Genomic DNA, 22,992 nt, shown 5'->3' on the forward strand with positions numbered 1-22,992 from the left:
CTAGGATTTATAGACCCCAGAAAGTATTTTATATGATTTATTGCCCTATTTTCTTGCATTAATTATAGTAATTCGAGATAAATAAATTATTCTCTGGAAATTTACAGATCATCTTATCTTGTTGATGGGAATCTGGGAAAAATCGGATTTGGTCAGAAAAGGAGTTTTTGATATTTATTTGGAAATAAATCCTTCATGAACATATTTGAAAGCTTTCAACAACATACTTTGATGATCTAGCTTCTAAGCTTGAAGATCATCACATGCATGTTTGTTTGAAGTTCATTCATGAGTTTGAAATGTTTAAAATTCGTTTTTGAAAGAAAACTTTGGATGCATGTGGTGATTTTCCACCAAAACGTGTAGAAAAGTGCATTTCCATGGTTTTGACTTAGGTTTAGGTCATGGATCTTCACCATTTTGTAACATGCAAGATGTTTTTGGTGAAAATCTACCACCATCATCATCAAAACTGAAGTGAATGAACATTCACACAAATTTTCTAAGAGAATGGTGTAGAAGAACAAGGAAATGCAAGAAAAACCTTTAAAACTAGAAAGAAAAGTGAAGGAGATTGAAGGATTTTTGTGATTACCATGAAGAACAACCCTAGAAGATGAAGATTTGAAGGTTAAGGGATGTTCTTGGCTGGAGAATTTCGTGGTTTTAGAGAGGGAAAGAGAGAGTTTGAGTGTGGTAAATGGTGGAGTGTGAGAGAGAGTGTAGAGAGAAAGAGAGAGAAGTGAAGGAGATGGAGTGTGAGAGAGGAGTGATTATGTGTTTTGGGAAGAGGGGAAGCATCTTGGGGAGAGGGTGGACGGTTTTGAGTGTAAAATGCCCTCCCTCTCTTTTAATTTTATAAAAAAAATTCAATTCTTTTATAAAAATATCAAACTTTTTATAAAATATACACCCTAACCAAGTTTTTGCTCATGAAACCTTGATTTTTGACTTATAAATTTAGGGCAATTGTTAATGACTTAAATTTTATTTTCCTTAAATGCATTTTCATAATTTTAATTATTATCAGATCATATTATAAGTTTCATAATTATTTTTATAGAATTTTTAAGGTTAAAGTTTATAAATATGAGTTTTTATGGCTTTTAGGGTCTTGAGATTTTGTAAATCTTTGGATATCAAAATAAATAGAATATTTGAGACTTTAAATTATCTTATGGTATTATAACTCTTTTATAGTTATAAATAATGTTTGTAATTTATTTTTATCGGTTTATTGGCATTCTATGTAGTGATTCCGAGATTCAAGCGAAATTGAGGAATCAAGTATACTAGTCATAGTCTTCAACTTTGACTTAAGTTTCTATGAGACTTTGACCTAATTTCTACTACTAGGTCAAGTGCATGATGTGTGTACATGATTCATGAAATGGTGTTCGAGTCAAAGAGTGACCCAAATATGGATAGTCACTACAGTTAAGTAGTAGTAGAATTCACATATCAATATGAAATCTAAGTACATTATCATTCGATCCTACTTGTTTCCAAGTTTCTAGTAGGTTATAACTTAGCTTCTAGTTACTAAGTCTATTATGTGTCGTTCCTATATGTGCAACTAAGTTTATTCAAATCTAGAACTGACTCGAATTTTGACGGTTGTGACACACACCCACTTAGGTCGTACACTCTATCCGTACACACACATGAAACATACCATTTTGGCCGTACACTCCAAGGTGTGGCCATACACCCATTATATGCAACCCTTGGTACTTCTAACACTTCAATCTAAGTGTTTACTATGTCCTAGGGTGTGTTTACTTGCATGATTAGTTGTGTAAGAACTAATTATATACATATATGTTTCATTATATGCTTATTAGAATTCGCTGTGCTCAAGCCTTCACTTGACACTTAGCATCCTGCAAACCGATCTTTCATTCATATTACTCACTACAGGTGAGTTCATACCCCTTTAACTTACCTTTAAAATGATTTTAAATGCTTTTATGGGGGAGAATACAAGTAGAAACATTATAGTTATTATATCAATCATATGTGATTTATAACTATCAAACAATGAAATTCTTATACTTCAAACTGTGTTATCAATCAAATTGCTTCAAATAGTTTTACAAACTATTTTATATGCAAAAACTCTTTATCAAACTCTTTTAAACTTATATTTTGTCAAAAGGATATCTATATAGATATAGTTATATAAGTAGGATTGAAAGGACTTAGGACTGATAGCTCGCCTTACTTCCTGGTCCTTGTTTGGTTGTAGACTTAGGGTATCGGTTGTTTGTCCGAAGGTCGTTTGAATCTTAGTTATATATTATGTATATATATATACAGATATAAAAGTCCTTCATTCAGTCTAATACCTTTGGGTAGCAAAGGGTACAAACATGTTCATTCATACAAACATCATTGCTAGTAAACTATATTAGGTATAGTTTAGGAAGTCACTAATACTATTACTAGAACAATGAAACATACAAAGAGTCAGTTCATACATGAGTCAATACATACTGTTGATGGGTTTTGAGCATTCTAACACTCCTAAGTGTACATGCAACCCTAAATACCTTGGATCTATGTTTTCTCTATTATACATGCAATTATGAACTTTCCAAGGTATTACCCTATCTAGCATACAATACTTGATACTTGGGTAATCAAATGGATAGAATACATACCTTTGTTTGATGTAGCTTGTCTCCATGAAGCTTGAGTGCCTAGTGCCCCAAGTGTGACACCTCAAATGGTTCACACAACACCAAATGCACATGGAATGACTTGAGAGAAATGGAACACTCCTTGAAATCGTCTAGCCCTCATATTCACACATTAGTGCACGATTTCTTGAGCCATGGGATTCTTTTATATGGTGGCTATTAGGGTTACACCATGTAACTCATAACTTTACCCATTCCTTATGCTCCATGGATTTTAACCTCCATGGAGTATCCATGGGTCACCCCATGGACTTAGTCAAACATAAGGAATCTTGGATCACAAGCCCACATATATAAGACTGAATGATTTACACAATCAACCCATATATTTAATTAGTCTCCTTTTGATCACTTAATTATTTCCAAATTAATTCTTGATCAATACTAATTAAATTACCTTATTAATATATTAGAACTTATAATATATTAACCAACCTTAAGTGTTATTTCTCTCATTATAGTCTATCCAAATGCATGATGCCATGCAACCCAAATGGACCATGCCGAGTCGGGTCAAGTCTTACCAATTATAGTTATGGACTTAGACATTAATCCAACAGTCTCCCACTTGGATAAGTCTAAAACTATTATTGCGTATGACTTCAGGAACCGATCAGCAATCGTAGCTCTCAAAAGCTTCTGTCGAACTCTGACCTTGTCGATGAACTCTGACCTTTATCAATGACTTGTCCATTAGATAAGGGATCATATATTCCTCCATTCTAGATATCATATGGACTGAGACATGGATTATCAATCATTCTCTCTGTCCATTTGTTGTTTCCCGATTTCCGATTCATGATGACTGACTGATTGAATAAATCAAATCAGTCCTGGCTTGGCCAAGCACTCACATGTATCATCTTTAAATCATCGAGGGGCCCACAGATATCGCTTTTATCCCGAAGGTAAAAGGAATGGATAAACTTCGACTCATATGGCTTGTTCTACTACTTGTTGAATCATACACAAAGGCACGTTTTATAACATCGAGTTACCGAATGCGTTTTCGTGCAATCAATGTACAACCAACTCATAGTAACAACTCATATCTCGAGGTTTGAAGAATATAAGATATTATCGTCTCATGATCACTCGTGATAAAATCCATGAAGTGATTCAAATGAGCGCGGGTTGAATCCAGTACTCAGAACTTATGAGCACTCATGAGTGTTGTAGCACAACTTTGTCCGCCAACTTGGACCTCTACAAGCCAACCCATGACAGTCTTGATTCATATCTACTTCCAACATATGACCGACTGTGGATGGTTTGAATAACTTAATCATTCAGGAAGAGCGACTTAGTTATTCTGGAAGTCAAAACATGCAAAGAGAAACACAAGAATAAATGAATCAAATATGGTATCAAACCCTATGAATATACATAAACACTTTTATTTATCACCATACTGATTACTCATTATTCATTGTTTCGGTTTTATCAACTTTATACTTGAATTAAAAACAGTAGTTGTCCCATGCTCCAAGCATGTACATTATGTTTTTTCTTAAACAATAGCTTTGCCATACACCAAGTATGCACTCTATGTTTGTCTATGATCCTTACTTTGTGAACTATATCGATTGAACATACTTTCAATGATTCTCTTTTCACACTCCCAAATCCTTATAAAAAAATGTAAGAATTCCAAATTCCTATCATTTATCGAAATTTGTTTAGATTTTAAACTTATATGCACTAACCTCTTGTAATGAATATGTACAAAGTCACAAAGACTTGTCAACAATCATTATAAGGTATTCCAATGGAGATCCACTCCATGGAAACTAAGTCTCATATTCAAAGTACATTGCTTTGAACATGCTTCTTGCATTAAGTTTTCTAATCTTACACATATAACTTCCACCTATGGAGACAACTCCATATTCTCATTTTGACTATCACTTTTGACCAAGAGATGCCTCTCTTTTCAGAATATGTCAATATGGTCCTTCCAATATTAATAGTATACTTGCAATTGTCCTTGAGCAACCAATCTTTGGAAAGCCTTAGATTGTCCTCGACAATTGCTTAATCCTTTTAGTCATATCCAATTCTAGAACTTTTCCCTTCTTAATGCCCCAGGCATTTGGAAAATTTTAGAAAGGACAAATATTATAGCACATGCAATCGATCCTGTACCCAAAGCAAATGGAACACGATTCATGATGTCTCACATAAAGACATGATTCTAGACCAGTCTTTTGCTACAATATTTTTATTTGCCATGTTTTCAAAATTTGATTATGAAGAGGGATGCCGTAATCATAATCGAATTTTGAGAACGCAATATATAGAATTTCCTTAAGTTGAACCAATCCAACATGAAATTCGTATCTATATTCTTGACTAAAGATGATTAAGGTCTCAATCTAAGCCTTTAGAACTGAAATGAAGTATATCCTCTCCCTTAATTATAGCAAAACAACTTTTCCAACCCTTGCAACTTCACGAATTGAAACTTTTGTTTTCTATAATTAACATTGCTAACTTGCAATATTTATCATAATTATCATGCTCCCACTAACATGATGATTATTAGCATAACACTTATGCTCCCACTAGCTTTGACATGTACTCAGAAATCAGCTGGACTTCTAGAAATCAAAACTTATTGACTTTCTTACCAAAGTTCAGATTTCTGATACGAGATGCTTTGATAAAACTTTATCAAAATCATACACCTTTCCTTAGATAGCAAGCATGTGTGTCTGAACAATTTCAGAACTATTGTGACAACTGTCAATTCAGGTCATTCTCGGACTCATGCATCTTTATAATAACCATTCATGCACATCATGCCATGGCCTAGTAGTATAAATTAGGTCAAAATCTTACATAAACTAGGATCCATCTAAGACTTAGGACTAATATACTTGACACTTACGATTCTAGTAAGTTGCTTAACTACAATAGGAAATGCCAATGCTATAATTTGAATGAAACTTTCAAGCTTTGTTATAATTGAAAAAGGGTATAAAACCCTAAAAATAAATTAAAATATTCTAATTATACTTCATTATGATGATGAATATCAAACAATATTCCAAAAACCCTAAGAGAGCTAAAAATCCAAATTTATAAATCATAAAGCTTAAAAACCTTATAAAATTTGGCTATAAACTTCCAAATATCAAATTTTATTAATCAAATTATGGATTATACCAACGAAATAGAAATATAAATTATCATGCATTAATCATAATTAATTAGTTAAAAACAAGATTTTTAAATAAATCAAAAATTGCTTAAAGAATCACTTTTATAAAAATTAGATTTTTATAAATAATGAAGAGGGAAATTATTAATTTGAATTTTTGGAGAGAGAGGGCTCCTAATCCACTCAAAAACCGGCCATCTCCCCTCTCCCCATTCTCCCTCTTCCCAAAACTCAATCATTAGAACTTCTCCCTCACTCTACCTCTTCTCTCTTCACTCTCTCACACTCCACCCTCCTAACACACACAAACTCTCTTCCTCTCTCTCTCTAACTCACGAAAATCCTCCCATTCCTCTGCCAAATTTCGAGAATTAGAAGACCTTGAAGTGTTCTTACTTCCCTCAAGATCAAAACCAAGGTAAACAACAACATCTTCTTCCATAGTTTCATGATTCTACTTCCTTTTCTTCTTAGTTTTCTCTTCTTTTCGGATTCTATGCCTTTCCATGGCTAGAAATCTTTATTTTTCCCTTGTGGTTTGTAGATTCTCACCATAACACAATGCATGTGTTTGAAATGGTGAAAATCCGGGATCAAACCCATGCAAGGAGTGAAAATGATGCACATATGTTCATGTGACTTCAAAAACAAGTATTACATCTTCTTCTCCATTTCTTTTGTGTTCTTGCATGGTCAAAAGCATTTAAACCATTTCTAGTACATCTTGGATGCTCATTCACTCCATGCATGTGCTAGAAATCGGACCTTATCAAAGGCATGCATGATGTTCTTGTCAAAATGTCCTAAGGATGCACTCAAAGCAAACATGCAATCTGCCAGATTACTTTATTCAGCTTTGAACGACCATATCTCGGTCATTCCTTAACCAAATCATGATATTCTTTTTGCATTGGATAGCTCCATGAGTTAACTTTCAAACCCAACTGGTCTTACTGTAAAATATTAAATATCCGAATTTTGGCAATTTTTACAAAATGGTTGCGCAAACAGCTCTTTTTCTGTGATCACCATTTTTGCTTTGCGTGATCAATGACCTTAAACCCAACCATAAATCTGGGGAAAAATAATTTAGAAACTTAACATATCCAGTGAATGATGGCTGAAATTTCGTGGCTTAAAACCCCACTGAATGGGCTACTCAAATTCATGAACTTTAGCCACATTTACATCTCATGCACCATTATATGCAACATTTCTTAACTTGTTTGGGTTCAATACCCCTATTTCCCTTCTGAATAAAATTTGAACATTTTTCCTTTTGAAAGCCCTCACATGCATGTGATAATCTGGAAAATTTCAAGAGCTTTTATCATTTCTTTGATTTATTAAAATTATTGCAAGAAAACAAGGGCATAAATCACATAAAATACTTCCAGAGGTCTATAAATCCGGAATAAATTCATGGATGACCCCTATGGTGAATAATGACCCCTCACTAAATTTCATCGATTGTTGTTGCTGTTTGGTATGATTTCCGATTTTCTTTTTGTTTGGGTATAATAAATCACAAAACCACTTTAGTGAGTGTGAAAATTGTATCTAACAATTTTCGCAGCCCTTACCTGTGGTGGGTGACTCAGAAAAATAATTTCAGAATTTTTCATCATGCCTTACTATTTTTCCCAATTTTTGGTAATTATAATGGCCTAAAAATAGGAAAAACAGTTCTGATTATCCAAAATTCATGAAAATTTACCAGAACATCATGTTGTACAGTAGAAGATTACATAAAAATTTTGATGATTTTTCTCTACTGTAAACTATGTTTCTTCTATTTTCTAAAGTTTAATACACTTAAATACACATAAATACCCAAAACTGGACTATACAATATGAAAACCACTTTTGGTATTTTTCCCAGATTACTTACACTGTAAATGATGTTACAAAAATTTTTGGTAATTTATTTTAACTGTTTGTTATTTATTCTTCAATTAATGGTTATTTAAGGGGATAAAACAAGGAAAAATAGAAATACCCACTGAAAAATATCTTTTATATTTTTCCCAGCCTAGTTATGTATAATAACAGTTAAATAAAAAGTTTGAGAATTTTTATCCTTTGAATGCTATTTTTCGTGAATTTATGTTGTTATGAAGGCTTAAAAATTTGGAAAGTAGATAACCATATCAAAAATTCAAGGAAAATTTTCTGGAAAACCTCTATTGTATTTAGAATGAAAAATACAAGGTTTGACAATTTTTGGAAACTATTTGATAATATCTTACATTTTTAGGAATTTAAAACACCTTTAAATGTGTTGAAACACCCTTAAATTTATATTACTAAATCTGGAAAATTAATATCCCAAAGTTGTATTTATCACATGACTTGTAGAATTTCATCATTTTAGAAAAAGTGTAACCAATTAATATAAAATCCAATATTAGAACATAAATTGGCATTTCACTATATGTAGAGTTTAGTATATTAGCATTAGATTTCGACATGGAAACTCACTAGTGTGTGTTTGATGTCGTAGGATCCCGGCATTAAGACGTTGGTGTATTCCAAGGCACCACTTGTATCTACTCGAAACATTGTGAGTATTCACGCACTCCCCTATTTTCAGTTTTCATGTTTTGGGGTGGAAAAGCATGTCCATAAAAACTATTATTTGCATGTTGTATTTAAATTGAATTGTATCAAACACGATTGCTATTGTATTGCTATGTTTCTTTATGTATGTCTACGCAACACGGAACATGAGAACTTATCGTACTAAGGCCCTTCCCTTATCTCTAACCATTAACTCTTTGAGCCAATGGTCATTATGGATAGCGCTATTAGGAATTGACAACTCCTCACTCGCCCTATTGCTGGAGTGCATGATACCATATTCATCTATGAAACGATAAGCATAGATCTCGATAGGGCTTCAGTCATAGGTTTGGTTGAGACTCATTGTTTGCTCATACACATACAAACTCGTTTCTCGTTATAGCAATAAACTTGTATTCATTAATAGCAATCAACTTGGTTTATCATTAAAGCAATGTACTTGTAATTACGAAAAGCCTTATTTCAAGCACGATTTTATATACTTGTGAACTCACCAACTATTTTCATAGTTGACGCTCGTTTTACATGCTTTTTCAGGAAATAATTAGTAAGTGGATATAGAGATTCATCATCATAGAGCATGCTGCATCGTGTGGAAGTTATTTCATGAAGTTATATATTTTGAACAATGTCATTTTGGAAAACTTGTACTTTGTTTTGTTTAAGCTATGGGTTGTAAACTTTTTAATATTGCTATGGTGATGTATCTTTATCTTTTGCAATGAAACCTTTGTCGCTGTCATACCTTGCGTTTCCGCTTTAGCGGGGTGTGACAGAAGTGGTATCAGAGCTAAAGTTATAGAGAACATCAGTTTTCCTTTAAGAAAACACAACCTATAACCAAAACTTATAAAAAAAAAATTTTTTACATCAAACATATTACTAATATAATTAGGTCGGGAATTGTATCGTTGGACCTCAATTAAACATAGCCTGATCACCTATGTTTAATTAAGGAAAGATTTATACAAAGCTTGAGCTAATTATAATGGGAATATGTTCAACAAAATTTTTGAGAAAACTTTATTTCAAAAATTCAAAAAGGTTAATTTTTGGTGTGTGTAAGCATTGCATATTATAGGCATGCATTGTCATTTATTTCATATCTCATTGAATCTATGTCTCAGTCCCCTATGTCGACATCGTCATCTTCTCACGCTACCGCCTCAGCTGATGAGTCCGGCTACGTCACTGTTATCCCTCGACGTAACCCCCCCGCCTCGGTAGAAGAAGACCCATCGGAGGATACGGAAGATACAGGAAACTCGGTGGAGATCAGCAATGACAACGCCCCGAGTCAACGACGCGAGGCATCGCCTTCATCGGTGTTGCCACAGCCACCACTTTATAGGCTTCGTATTCGGAGGACGACGAGGAAGAGTGTTCCTATTCCAGGAAGGATAGCCACCAGCACAACAGGACTTGGCACGGCAGGACCTAGCGGGGTAGGACCCAGCGTTGCAGGACCGAGAGCACCCTCACCACAGCAAGTCATAGGGATACCTGTCAGGAAGCCAGGTATGACCCCGGAGGAGTCCCGGAGATTGCAGTCGATGGCAGCGGGCCTACGTCACAGTCTCGCTGTGATAGCTGGGCATCGGGAAGTTTTGGATGAAGTCTTGACAAGGATGGAAATCCTGTTTCAGCATTCGATGGAGGCTGCTGACACTGCTAGTGCTGCTAGACGAGTGACATGTCGTGCGATGACCGCATATTATGTGCTTGTTGGGCTATTACTGATTGTGGTGCTGATGATTCTTGTTGGGATAGCGATTAGTGTTTGGTTCTGATTTCAGTATTTTATTTTATTTTGTCATGAAATGAAAACCCATGTTGGGTGTCTTTTGGGAAAGACATTTAAAACTTTATTTTGGGATTGATGTATTGGTTTGGTTTTAAGACAATTTCAAATGGTAAAGAAGAATTTTATTTTATGTTTGAAAACTTTTACTATGAGGTCAAACCCTAGAATTTAATTGGTAAATGGTCGAATAAAGAGATTTTTCTTTTCTTTTCTTTCTAAAATATATATGCCTAGTATTAATGCAAACCAATGATTTGACAACACTTACGGTTTTCAAAATAGTAGTGAACTAAATATTATACATTATTTTATGTATTTATACGTATTTCTTCTCCTGTGTAATAGAACCATGTCAGGAAGGCCTAATCGCGGGCGCCCACAGAACGAAACACCCGATGTTGCTCAAATTGTAGCACAACAACTCATGGAAGCAATCCCAAACATTGTTACTTAAGTAACTGCAGGACTTAATGCTAACCAAGGAAGTAGTGGAGGAAACCGGGGAAACAATGAAAGAGAATGCAACTACAAGTCCTTTATGGCCTGTAAACCTAAGGAATTCCACGGAAAGGAAGGTGCGATCGGGTTGCTGAAATGGATTGACAGTATGGAGTCGGTCCTTCACATTAGCAAATGTCTCGAGCGCAACAAAGTTGAGTATGCATCTTGCCTATTCCAAGATAGGGCATTAACCTGGTGGAATACTCTAGTGCAAACCCGAGGCCGTACAGCGGCATATCAGCTAACTTGGGAAGATCTAAAGAAGCTGCTGATAGAGGAGTATTGTCCCAAGGATGAACTTCAGAAGCTTGAATCTGAATTCTGGAACCATTCTATGGTTGGAACACAAATAGAGAAGTACACAGTCCGATTTCATGAACTAGCAAAACTGGTACCTCACATGGTTACTCCTGAGGAGAAACGGATAGATCGTTACATCTGGGGTTTGGCACCAGAGATTCGGGGAATGGTTACCTCAGCAAACCCAACTACTATTCAAAGTGCAGTAAGCCTAGCAAATTGACTAACCAATGATGTGATAAGGATGGGAGCATCAACAAAGGAAAGCTCTAGTAGCAAGAGGAAGCCAGCAGATCAGGGAGAGAAGAAGTATGGAGGCAAGTCAGGGAGGAAGCAGAAAGTCTCAAGAAACTTTATGGTAAGAGCCCAGGAGCAAGAACCAGTGAAAACTCAGGAACAGAAAGTCATGGAAGTGCAGGAGCGAAAGCAGTACCCGGGACCGCACCCGAAGTGCAATAAGTGTAACTTCCATCACAAGGGAGCTTGCCCAGTGTGCCAAAACTGTAAACAGACAGGCCATTACCCGAAGTATTGTAAGCTGAATAAGGATGGAAAAAGGGCATGTTACGAGTGCGGGAGTACTGATCATCTGCGTAGTGCTTGTCCCAAACTGAACAAGGGGCCTGGTAACAATGGACAAGGCCAAGCTAGGCAAAATTTCCAAGGAAATCAAGGTGGGCGGCCAAGAGGTGTAGCCTTTGTGATTGGTGCAGAAGAAGCTCGTCAGAACCCTGAAGTGATAACAGGTACGTTTCTCCTGAACAATCATTTTGCATCAGTAATATTCGATGCGGGAGCAGATAGGAGTTTCGTTTCTTTAACATTTAGACCGGTACTCGACTTGAAATCAAGAAAGATGAGGAATACTCATACTATTGAACTTGCTGATGGGTATGAAATTAGGGGTAATGAAATAATTCCTGGCTGTACTCTGAATTTAGCTGATAAACTCTTTAGCATTGACCTAATTCCTATCGAGCTAGGTAGTTTTGATGTAATAGTAGGAATGGATTGGTTATCCAAGAATAGAGCGGACATTGGTTGTTACGAGAAAGTCATTAGGATACCTCTCCCTAATGGAGAAACCCTTATCATACACGGTGAGAAGCCAGGAAGAAGTTTAAACATTGTATCGAGCATAAAGATTCATAAGTACCTGAAAAAGGATTGTATTGCATTCATGGCCCACGTGATAGAAAGAGAACCTGAAGCTAAGCAACTCAAGGAGATCCCGGTGGTTCAAAACTATCCCGAAGTGTTTCCGGAGGAATTACCCGGTCTACCCCCTCACAGACAGGTCGAATTTCGGATAGACTTAATTCCCGGAGCGGCACCGGTAGCAAAAGCACCATATCGCCTCGCGCCATCCGAGATGCAAGAACTCTCCGGACAACTTCTAGAACTTCTAGACAAAGGGTTCATATGACCAAGTTCTTCACCTTGGGGAGCTCCAGTGTTATTCGTCAAAAAGAAAGACGGGTCATTCCGAATGTGTATTGATTATAGAGAACTGAACAAGTTGACAATCAAGAATCGATATCCTCTCCCTCGAATAGATGACTTGTTCGATTAGTTGCAGGGCGCTTCATACTTCTCAAAGATCGACCTCCGATCAGGATACCATCAACTAAGAGTTCACGAAGGAGACATTCACAAAACAGCATTTAGAACCCGTTATGGACATTATGAGTTCTTAGTCATGCCTTTTGGACTAACGAACGCACCCGCTGTTTTCATGGATTTGATGAATAGGGTCTGTAAACCATACCTAGACAAGTTTGTAATTGTATTTATCGATGACATACTTGTTTACTCACAAACCAAAGAAGATCATGAGAGACATCTGAAGCTAGTGTTGGAGCTGTTGAAGGAGCAGAAATTGTATGCCAAGTTCAATAAGTGTGAATTTTGGATTCGGGAATACATTTCCTTGGTCATGTGTGACAACCCGAAATTTACTCCGTCACTGTAACCCGTTTCCGTTAAAAAAAAAAGTTAGTTCTCTTAAAATTTTCCGTTAACTTTTATTTATTAAAATAATTCATTTTGAATTATTAAAATAATATATATTGAATGACGGAATAAAAGCATCTAAGTCGGGTTACGGTTAGTTTACCGGGTAAAAACATTTAGCTCCGTTTAAACGACAGTGTATGGTGGGTCCCCACTAGGCAGCCATATATAAAGGAGGAGTGTCCACCTTTAGAGTCTTTTCCCCACCTTGGAGCTTTCTCTCTCTACCTTCTCTCTCAAAAATCGGGTTTGGCTCAAGAACACCACTTTCAAGCCTCAAAAATCAAAGGTAATCTTCCTAACTTGATTTTCTAGCTTGGTATTCATGCTATTTCGAGATGGATCATCCAAATACCCCAACATGCATGTGTTTACGGTTTGGGGAGCCTCCCAAAACCATAAACTCCTATGTGAGGGTTTTGAAGCCCCAAAACACTTCCAAACCTTCTCTAATGCTTAGATATAGCTTAGATACTTGCATGCATGGACTAAGGAACCAAAGATCATGACTTTTTGGCCATAAACTTGAGTTTACGGTTCTTGAACATTCAAGAACCGTAAAACCAAAACCGTAAACACCTCAAATGGTGTTTTGATGCCCCTAAACCCTTCCTTAGCTTGTTTGATGAACTAGAAACTAGTGTAGATGAGCTTAGGACCCTAAAACATGAAATGGTTGAAGTGGTCAAGGGTTTACGGCCGTAAACCCTAGAGTTTACGACCATAAACTCCCAAGAAGTGGTCCAAGGACCGTAAACTCCAAGGGAGTACCCAATTGAACCCTAATCACTTCCCTAGCCCTTGAATTGATCCTAGGAACCTTCCTTGTGATGCATGAGACCTTTAGACACACAAACTCACCATTTCCATGAGTTTACGGCCGTAAACTCATGGGGGAAATGGTCTCCCAACCGTAAACACACTTAAGTGTGGCCAAGTGAAGTGTAAACTCCATAGTGAGGCCATACACTCCTTAGATGCAACCTTTAGCACTCCTAACACTTGAAACAAAGTGTTTTCATACATTAAAGTGCCTTTACTCACTTAATTAGTGATTACATAAATAATTAGATACTTTATACATCACTACATGTTACATAGGATCCGTGTGTGTGTTCAAGTCCTCACTTGACACCTAGCATCCTACTCGGCGTTTCCATCCACTTCACTCACTACAGGTGAGTTCATACCCCTAAATGAACCTTTTTAAATGTTTTTAACTGTTTTATGGGGGGAATACAAGTTGAACCAAATAAGTTATAGTAACAATCGCATGTGAATTATAACTTGCAACCAAAAGGATTTTCTACACTATTAACTGTTTTTACCACCAAAAAGGGATTTTCTATATTTACAACTATATTGCCAATTAAACTGTTTTCAAATGCTTACCAAATTCATTTTCATGTTAAATCACTATAAAACTATTTTCCAAAATTCGTTTAAACTAATTTTTATTCTCAAACCATATCTACACCAATATATTTATATAAGTAAGACTTGAAGGACTTAGGACTAATAGCTCACCTTACTTCCTGTTCTTGTTTGATTGTGGGCTTAGGGTATTTTGTTATTAGTCCGACTCTCGTTGAATTCTTAGTTATATATCTTATATATTTGTGTCAGATATAAAAGTTTTCATATCAGTTCAATGCCTTTGAATATCAGGGACATACAACCAACATTACTATTTAACTATAATAGGTATAGTTAAGGATTACTACTCAGTGCTGCTATTGCCATGAAAACTACCAGAGTCAGTTCAGTTGTGAGTCAATATATGCTATGTACTATACAAAAGAACACTATATACTGTACAAGGAGAACATTTCATACTATACAAAGAGAACACTATATGCTATTCAAAGAGAACAATACATACTATACAAGAGAACTTACTAAAATAGAATGTGGCATACTATTTCTCGATACGACACATCTTTGTGCTATCACCGCGTAACCAGAGTCTCCTGGAGGGAGAGCGGGCATTATGTGTATAGATCTATACGGGACACACACTCCCACATCCCGACTGCTAGCTACAGTCCGAGCCGTCTAGGCCCAGGGGTGACAAAATGTCACATCACTACATATGACTCGGAGGGTCAAAGGGATTCGATCGTCGATCAGCATGGTTACGTACGAGTTCACATTCAAACCTTTAATTAATACTTTAAGAATTAAAGGCAACAGACTCCCTGAGGAGTATTGTACATTTAATACTACCTGGAGCCTGCATTTCATTACATATGGCCGACAGTGATACTGTTGGGGTAAAACATTTTTCTCATTACTATACATGAATAAAGTCAAAAACTACATTTTTAAACTAATAACTACTGGGAAAACTTGTACATTATCAAAGGAGCAAACAAACCATCGGGCCTTGGTGAAGACTACTTTTTCTGGAAAACATAGGGTTTTCTAGGGCTCATACTATTTTTCGAACACCGAAACTTTCTTTTACAATGTATAATTTTGAATATTTTTATACAGGAAATGACACTAAATACTTATGAACTCACCAGCTTTATGCTGATAAACGTTTTCAAAATAACTTGTATTCTCAGGTCATCAGTAGACAGGTACGGATGCAGCTTTTGAGAAGACGGAGCACACATAAGACTCCACTTTGTTTTGATTGTATTTTTGGTGTCTAACATTTGTACTGAACACGTTTGTATTGCAATTATTATCTTAATGCAATGGATGTTGTTGCTTGTCTTTACTATTATGCTTTGTTATGATACTGTACACGACGTCCTCCACCCCAGAACGTATTCCGCCGTTCTCGGTTTTGGGGTGTGACAGATTGGTATCAGAGCACTGTTTATAGTGAATCAAGTATATCAACCCATAAAAGATATACAAACTATAAACACATCGGGACTAAAACACTCTGAACAAGAATATATACTTTTAAATAATAAAATATTTAACTAAGTATATATATACATTCATTCATACAAAGGGTCAGTATCATACTAGAACAGAACAAAAGTATTAAGATTGTTGAACAGCACAGTTAGGCTTAGAGACATATGGCCAAAACTAGGCGGATGTAGCCTGATCAACTACATTTTCCTAGGAGTGGCTAGCATGTGCCTAAGAATGGTTGTGGTGTTGCAACAAGTCTAAAACTTACCAATACTGCTACAAGAACATCAGAACAAGAATACTATAGGAGTATTCTGCATTCTAGTTACAACTTATGTGAGAACTAAAAAGGTCATTACTAGTAGGGCAATAGTTGCTAAGTGGATACATCACGGTTACATGTGACTAAGGCGTTATAGACTTAGAATCTGTGACCTTTGCTTCATTTCCTGTTCTTGTTTGATTGTGGGCTTGGAGTTAGGGTCACTTATTCGAAGGTCTATTCTGCTTCGGTTACATGTAATTGGTATGCACTATGCAAGTATTGGGTCGACTAATAACGATCATCTTATAAGTATCATAGATTAGCGCGCCTATCAATTTTCTTTCCCCATTCTCGCGTAAATGGCATAACCGCATCCCGAACGGAAGTCATGGAACTCCGAGCACATTAGAGGACGCACGAGCGACATCTTCAGGGAGTTGTGCGCCAACTGGCTAATCTTAGGGTTTGCCCAAAGGATACCCGTAGCCAGTAAGAGATGCCAACTCATCCTTCCCTTTTGATTAAGGAATATCCTTCTTCTCTATAGTCAATAGAGTACATGCCTGTAAACATTCCTAACTTTGGAAGTACTCTAACTAGACTACTAAACTGCCAACATTTTCCTTGATGGTTTGATGTAAGACCTCCTGCTAGGTCATTTCCTTTCCCGAACTCATTATACATCAGTAATACCAGTAATATTGGCAGTATCTAATCGATGGAGAAGTTGTGCTTTTGGGTGTCCCTAACCTAGTAGTACATTCCCCTTTTGTTTGTCGGACTATAGAGATTTAGTCCAAGAAACACTCTTATCCTGTTTACAAACCAATTCTTACTATTGTCATCGTTTTCGTAATCTTTCAGTACAGGATGCCGCCTCGCAAGCGTCCAACCAGGAGAACTCCCGCAACTCAAGCTCCACCACCACCACCTACACCGCCGGTTCCTCCGCAGTTCGACCCGGTGTTGTTCCAAACAGCCGTGACTGCAGCCGTGACCGCCGCTCTGGCGCAAGTCAATTTTGGTGGTGCCAGTGGAGGTGGACTGGGCACCAACTCTAGCCAGGGTGAAACCCACCCCCGTGCTCGGGAATGCACCTACAAAGATTTCATCAGTTGCAAGCCTACCTACTTCAACGGGATCGGGGGAATCCTTGCCCTAACCCAATGGTTCGAACGAACCGAAGCAGCATTCGAAATGTGCTCCTGCCCCGAAGGGAGCAAGATAAAGTTTGCTACTTGTACCCTTACCGAAAGGGCCCTAACATGGTGGAATGGCCATGTCAAAGCCCTCTCCCTGGTAGCAGCTAACGCCATGGGTTGGGATACACTGAAAGACCTAATGATGACAGAGTACTGCCCAAAGGGAGAAATTCAGAAATTGGAGGAGGAACTCTGGAGTCTCAAAATGCAGGGTTCCGATATAGTAGCTTACACAACCCGGTACTGCGAGCTGGTAGCCCTATGCCCTAACATGATCCCCTCGGAAGCCAAGAAGATTGAGCGATACATCGGGGGCCTAGTGCCTCCGTATCGTGGGAACGTTCTATCATCAAGACCAACGACCTTCGAAAGTGCCAAGGAGTTGGCCCAAATGCTTATCGATCATGAAGTTCCCCGTGCTCCATCAACAACCACAACCATCACTACTGCTCCAACTCACGCCTCCGACAACAAGAGAAAACCGGGAGATCGAAAGAAGGGGAAATCAGTCAAATCCTCTTCCAGTAACCAGCAAATAGTGGCTGTCCATGCTGCCACTACTCCTACTGCCCCTGTGCCCACCAAAACATATGTGGGGAATCTACCCAAGTGCGATAAGTGCGCCTTCCATCATAACGGCCCATGCCGTGAAATGCACTGCACCAATTGCGACCGGAAGGGCCACACCATCCGGTTCTGCAGAGCACCTCCCAAACCTATTTCCCAAATTCCTAGTTCGGGAGCGAGCCAGGCCTGCTATGGCTGTGGCGAAGTCGGACATTTCAAAAGAAATTGTCCAAAGGCTGGCGACGCGGGAGGAGCAGGTAGACTACTTGCTATTGGCCATAATGAGGCTGTAGCAGACCCCACCGTAGTCACGGGTACGTTCCTTCTCGATAACTATTATGCTTGTATTCTATTCGATAGTGGGGCAGAAAGAAGTTTCATAAATCAAAACTTTAAGCACTTACTCAAACAATCACCGCAATCACTGAAAGAAACCTTCGTCGTAGAAATGGCTAACGGCAAGACGGAAAGTTCTAACGAAATCTACATAGGTTGTACCCTCACGCTAGATAATCATTCGTTTCCTATCGATCTCATACCAGTAGCGATCAAGAGCTTTGATGTCATCATAGGCATGGACTGGTAGAGTCTCCACCGTACCGACATCCTGTGTTTCGACAAAGCCATCCGTTTGAACTTGCCCAACAATGAAACATTGATGATCTACGGAGACAAACCCAGTACGAGCCTTCGCATCATCTCGAGCATTCAAGCCCAGAAATACTTGCGCAAGGAATATCGCGCATTCCTTGCACACGTTGTCGACACGAGCCAGAAAACGAAAGAACTCAAATATTTCCCCGTCGTGTGCGACTTCCCTGACATCTTTCCAGAGGAACTGCCAGGCGTACCTCCCAAACGTCAAGTCGAGTTCAGAATCGATTTAATTCCAGGAGCTACCCCCGTAGCTAAATCGCCCTATCGTCTAGCGCCTGCTGAGATGCAAGAACTATCCGGCCAACTTAACGAACTGCTCAGCAAGGGCTTTATAAGACCAAGCTTCTCACCCTGGGGAGCACCAGTCTTGTTCGTAAAGAAGAAAGACGGATCGTTTCGCATGTGCATCGACTACAGAGAACTCAACAAGCTGACAATCAAGAACCGTTATCCCCTTCCTCGTATAGAAGATTTATTTGATCAACTGCAAGGGGCAAGTTACTTTTCCAAAATTGATCTAAGGTCCGGGTATCACCAGTTACGAGTGCTCGAGGAGGATGTTCCGAAGACAGCCTTCCGGACTCGTTACGGGCACTACGAGTTCGTAGTGATGCCGTTCGGACTGACCAATACGCCCGCAGTCTTCATGGACTTGATGAATAGAGTATGCCGTCCTTACTTGGATCAGTTCGTCATCGTCTTCATTGATGATATACTTATCTACTCTAGAAGCGAGGAAGAGCATAGCGATCATCTGCGACAGGTCCTGGAAACTCTACGATCGGAGAAGCTTTACGCAAAGTTCTCAAAGTGCGAATTTTGGATCCGAAGAGTCGAATTCTTAGGAAACGTGGTTAGCAAAGAAGGAATCCACGTGGACCCATCCAAGATTAAAGCTATTGAGAACTGGTCAACACTGAAGACGCCTACAGAAATTCGCCAATTTCTAGGCCTCGCTGGCTACTATCGAAGATTCATTCAGAATTTCTCTCAGATTGCGAAGCCTCTTACGGCATTGACCCAGAAAGGCGTGGCCTTTGACTGAGAAGAAAAACAAGAGAAGGCATTCCGAACCCTGAAGCAAGCCTTGTGCACCGCGCCGATACTGTCCCTCCCCGAAGGGACAGAAGACTTCGTAGTATATTGCGATGCATCCAATCAGGGGCTCGGCTGTGTTCTGATGCAACGAGGTAAGGTCATCGCCTACGCCTCAAGACAGCTGAAGACACACGAAGTCAACTACACCACGCATGACCTCGAGCTAGGAGCGGTCGTGTTCGCCCTAAAGATATGGAGACACTATCTGTATGGTACAAAGAGCACCATCTATACCGACCACAAAAGCCTCCAGCACATCTTCAACCAGAAGGAGCTCAACATGAGACAACGACGGTGGGTCGAGCTACTCAATGACTATGAATGTGAAATTCGTTACCACCCGGGTAAAGCCAATGTAGTAGCAGACGCCGTAAGTCGGAAGGAATATTCTGGGCAAAGAGTCAAGTCCCTAACCATGACTATCCATTCGCATCTACCCGCACAAATTAAGGGAGCACAGTTTGAAGCTTTGAAACCGGAAAATGTGGCGGGAGAGTCCCTGCGAGGAATGGATAAGAATCTGGTAGTCAAGGATAACGGAGCTTATTACCTCTTGGACCGGATCTGGACACCGCGACACGGTGGCTTCAGAGACTTGGTCATGAAAGAAGCGCACAACACTCGATATTCCATTCACCCAGGTTCAGATAAGATGTACCTGGATCTCAAGAAATCGTACTGGTGGCCTAACATGAAAGCGGAAATCGCTACCTTCGTGAATAAGTGCATTACTTGCGCTAAGGTCAAGGTCGAATACCAGAAACCCTCGGGTCTTCTCCAACAGCCAGAGATACCTGAATGGAAGTGGGAGAGAATTACTATGGATTTCATTACCAAATTGCCCAAATCTCCGAGTGGGTACGACACCATTTGGGTAATTGTCGACCGGCTAACCAAATCCGCCCACTTCCTTCCTATCAAGGAAAATTTCAAAATGGAGAGACTTACGCGAATTTACATCCAAGAGGTAGTCCGACTGCACGGTGTACCTGTATCCATTATTTCCGATCGGGATAGCAGGTTCACCTCGAGGTTCTGGCAGTCACTACAGAAGGCTCTTGGAACTAAGCTGGATATGAGCACAGCATACCATCCTCAAACCGATGGACAAAGTGAGAGAACTATTCAAACCTTGGAGGATATGCTGCGAGCCTGTGTAATCGACTTTGGTAAGGCGTGGGATACCCACTTACCCCTAGTCGAGTTTTCCTACAACAACAGTTATCACACAAGCATCAAAGCTGCCCCATTCGAAGCCCTCTACGGCCGGAAGTGCAGATCCCCTCTGTGCTGGGCCGAGGTAGGCGACACTCAATTAGCTAAGGGACGAGTTCCTGACAGCACTCTCACCGGTCCAGAAATCATCCGCGAAACCACCGAAAAGATCGTACAAATCCGAGCACGACTTAAAGCCTCAAGGGACCGACAGAAAAGCTACGCAGACAAACGGAGGAAACCCTTGGAATTCCAGGTGGGAGACCGAGTCCTTTTGAAAGTCTCACCCTGGAAAGGCTTGATACGCTTCGGAAAGCGCAGAAAGCTGAATCCAAGATACATAGGGCCTTTTGAGATTCTCGCTAGAATCGGCCCCGTAGCTTACAAACTCAATCTACCCCGCGAACTTAGTAATGTGCATCCTACCTTCCACGTCTCGAACTTGAAAAAGTGCCTATCTGAAGAGACTCTCATAATTCCACTCGATGAAATCGAGATCAATGAGAGCCTCAACTTCGTGGAATAACCTGTGGAGATCATGGACCGAGAGGTCAAACGAACGAAGCAAAGCCGCATCCCGATTGTGAAGGTTCGTTGGAACGCCAAACGAGAACCAGAGTTCACTTGGGAGCGCGAGGATCAAATGAAACTTAACTATCCTCATCTCTTTGCTTAGTTGTGTTGTAATAACGTAACTGCTTGAATTCTGAATTTCGGGACGAAATTCCCTCCAACGGGGGGATGATGTGACAACCCGAAATTTACTCCGTCACTTTAACCCGTTTCCGTTAAAAAAAAAAGTTAGTTCTATTAAAATTTTCCGTTAACTTTTATTTATTAAAATAATTCATTTTGAATTATTAAAATAATATATATTGAATGACGGAATAAAAGCATCTAAGTCGGGTTACGGTTAGTTTACCGGGTAAAAACATTTAGCTCCGTTTAAACGACAGTGTATGGTGGGTCCCCACTAGGCAGCCATATATAAAGGAGGAGTGTCCACCTTTAGAGTCTTTTCCCCACCTTGGAGCTTTCTCTCTCTACCTTCTCTCTCAAAAATCGGGTTTGGCTCAAGAACACCACTTTCAAGCCTCAAAAATCAAAGGTAATCTTCCTAACTTGATTTTCTAGCTTGGTATTCATGCTATTTCGAGATGGATCATCCAAATACCCCAACATGCATGTGTTTACGGTTTGGGGAGCCTCCCAAAACCATAAACTCCTATGTGAGGGTTTTGAAGCCCTAAAACACTTCCAAACCTTCTCTAATGCTTAGATATAGCTTAGATACTTGCATGCATGGACTAAGGAACCCAAGATCATGACTTTTTGGCCATAAACTTGAGTTTACGGTTCTTGAACATTCAAGAACCGTAAACCCAAAACCGTAAACACCTCAAATGGTGTTTTGATGCCCCTAAACCCTTCCTTAGCGTGTTTGATGAACTAGAAACTAGTATAGATGAGCTTAGGACCCTAAAACATGAAATGGTTGAAGTGGTCAAGGGTTTACGGCCGTAAACCCTAGAGTTTACGACCGTAAACTCCCAAGAAGTGGTCCAAGGACCGTAAACTCCAAGGGAGTACCCAATTGAACCCTAATCACTTCCCTAGCCCTTGAATTGATCCTAGGAACCTTCCTTGTGATGCATGAGACCTTTAGACACACAAACTCACCATTTCCATGAGTTTACGGCCGTAAACTCATGGGGGAAATGGTCTCCCAACCGTAAACACACTTAAGTGTGGCCAAGTGAAGTGTAAACTCCATAGTGAGGCCATACACTCCTTAGATGCAACCTTTAGCACTCCTAACACTTGAAACAAAGTGTTTTCATACATTAAAGTGCCTTTACTCACTTAATTAGTGATTACACAACTAATTAGATACTTTATACATCACTACATGTTACATAGGATCCGTGTGTGTGTTCAAGTCCTCACTTGACACCTAGCATCCTACTCGGCGTTTCCATCCACTTCACTCACTACAGGTGAGTTCATACCCCTAAATGAACCTTTTTAAATGTTTTTAACTGTTT

Source organism: Lactuca virosa, chromosome 3 (assembly GCF_052849685.1).
Source record: "Lactuca virosa cultivar CGN04683 chromosome 3, Lactuca_virosa_CGN04683_v6, whole genome shotgun sequence".
NCBI lineage: Eukaryota > Viridiplantae > Streptophyta > Magnoliopsida > Asterales > Asteraceae > Lactuca > Lactuca virosa.